General features: G+C 43.7%; 1 pseudogene; it reads right to left on the bottom strand.

The window, feature by feature from the left end:
• The window catches only part of LOC143306896 (large subunit ribosomal RNA), an 8,435-nt pseudogene that overhangs the window by 2,625 nt on the left and 3,310 nt on the right, over positions 1 to 2,500 (bottom strand).

The raw sequence follows: 2,500 nt of genomic DNA, 5'->3' as shown, positions 1-2,500 counted from the left end.
TCTGCTTTATTAATTGCCTAACACCGCTGTCTATCTCTTGTAGCGTTTTTATGGGTGGTGGGCTGGCTACTAGGCGGTGGATATATCTCGGTAGTAAATAAGTCCTTATTAAATTGACTTTCTGATTTGGTTTTAAGCCCATTCTTTGAATATTTTCAGCAGCTTTAATAATCATTTCGGTAGGTCTTACTCTTAATAGGCCGCGCCATGCACTAAGCTCGGCTCCTAAATAACAGAACACTTCCTCTGGCTTGGACTCGGGTATTCTATCATTACCGATATTCAATTTAGGGTCCTTGAGGAACCACGTTTTTCGTTTTGTGCCAATTTCGAATGTTGAGCATTTAGAGGCAGAAATATTCATTCCTAACTCACTTAGGAATTGGTGCAAAATGTGGACTTGTTTCTTTGCTTCCGTCCTATCTTTTGCCAATAGCACCATATCATCGGCAAACACCAGAATTGCAACCTTTGCCTCTCCAATCTTAATGCCGATGGTCTTATTATTTATTTGATCTACTACTGGATCAATAATTAGATTAAAAATTAATGGAGACAGTGGGTCTCCTTGCTTAACCCCCCTCTTTAATGTGATGCTTACTTCTCCGTCATTTGTCCTGATTTTAGTTTTGCATCCTTGGTACATAAGCCTTATATGACTCGCAACTATATTTGGGACCCCTTTTCTCATCAAACAATGCTCTATTGCAGCGTGTGGTACAGTGTCAAAAGCTTTTGCTATGTCTATTATTGTTATCACTCCGCCGAGGCCTTCCTTCATCCTTATTATTGCGTGATCTAGAAGTGCAATATTATGCTTGCAGCCATCTTCTTTCGTGAATCCTTTCTGCCGGATGGACTGCTGGACTTTCCTCCTAAGACGGGCATCTATCATTGCGGAGTACATTCTACCCAACATCGAACTGATGGTAATTGGACGCCAATTTTTGACATCACTGGTATTCTTACCTTGCTTGGGTATAAGTGTCGTCCTATTAATCTTCCACTGCTCCGGATAGTAGCCAAATAACATGAGAAGATTAAATAATTTTGCCAGTATTTCGACCACTCCTTTTTTCTTTAAGTGCACCTTCCGGATACCGTCGATGCCCGCCGCTGAGTCCGCTTTAATTTTCCTCATCCTTGCGATAATATCTCCTTCAGATATCGGGATAAATATCTGTCCGGTAGGTATATTTGGTGATCTTTGGACTCCCGGGAATTGGGGGAGGCCCTCGCAGCTGCCAGCGATTCCCCAAAGCGCATTATAAAGCTCGTTGGTATTAGTGCTATCGGGTAATTTTGGTTGTTCCCTATCGTATTCAACCCCATCGACCGCCATATCTACCAATTTTCTCGGACATTTGCGATAGAGTTCCTGGTATCGGGCATACTTAAACTTAGCGAATTTTGTTCTCCTACTTTCAGCTTTACGGTTCATGACGTCTCTCTTTTTTTCTTGCCTCGATACACCTGATGATTTCTCTTTCTCACTATTTATAATATTCGTGGTTAGCGCTTCGACTATCGCCTCAATATCACCCGTTTGGCAGCCACTATCTGCTACCCTTCTAATTTCCGCCTCCAGTCTAACAAGTTCTGGGTCCTCTATTTGTATGTCTGCTCTGATGGCCTCCTTTAATTCATCCATCCAAACGTCGTCTTCGTTGTCACTCACTGGGCTTGCCGGAGGTCCTTCTTCCGAGACGTGACTGATGGCCGATTCAAACGAATCTCCTGATTCGCTCTCCATCACCACAGCCTCTGTTGCTACCCTTTGGATCTGAGGCAACTGCCGCCTCTTATCACTGATTTGTTTTGCCGTTTTGTTCGGCAAATATTCTCTTATTTTTACATTTATCCGTTTCTCAGCTTGAAAACGGTTATCCAATTCCTTTAGTAGGGCTATTTCCTCATCCGTCCATACAGTGCATTTTCTGCCTTTTCGGCTCGTAGTTGCTGTCATCTGTTTAGATCTTGCTGCATTTCTAATTGCCGGGTGACGGTGCAATTCATGAATTGAGAGACCACGTTGCGTGGCGAAGGATAGATCACACGCGCTGCACTTAAAGTTTCCAACGGCCATTAATCTCGCTCCTTTGCATTTTGGAATATGACACTTAAGGCCGTGTACCTTATCATGATCCTTTCCACATTTAGTGCAGCACCATATGAGACGCAAACGCGGGTGTTGCCTCTGAGCATGCCTAAGAAAGTCTCTGTCGCCGAAGAATTGCATTTGCTGACCCGATTGCCGGCAGACCATACATTCAATATTTCCCGCAAAGGGTAGGCTAATCCGTTGAACTAACTCATGTCCGCTTACACTGCCAGGTCGATTACCAGTGGCCCTCCTGTCCATAGCGGAAGTTTCCGCCACAGAGGTCTCAGGGCCGGAGACCTCTGCGTCCGAGGCTTCTTCTATATTCTCTTCTTCCATTTGTGGTTATTAGGTGTTTTGTCCTATTTTTTAAAAATCCTTATTATGTCCAACTCATGT

The sequence above is a fragment of the Osmia lignaria genome, unplaced genomic scaffold, assembly GCF_051020975.1.
Source record: "Osmia lignaria lignaria isolate PbOS001 unplaced genomic scaffold, iyOsmLign1 scaffold0040, whole genome shotgun sequence".
Classification (NCBI taxonomy): Eukaryota; Metazoa; Arthropoda; class Insecta; order Hymenoptera; family Megachilidae; genus Osmia; species Osmia lignaria.
The sequence above is the reverse complement of the archived record's forward strand: the minus strand, read 5'-3'. Positions and strand labels throughout refer to the sequence as shown.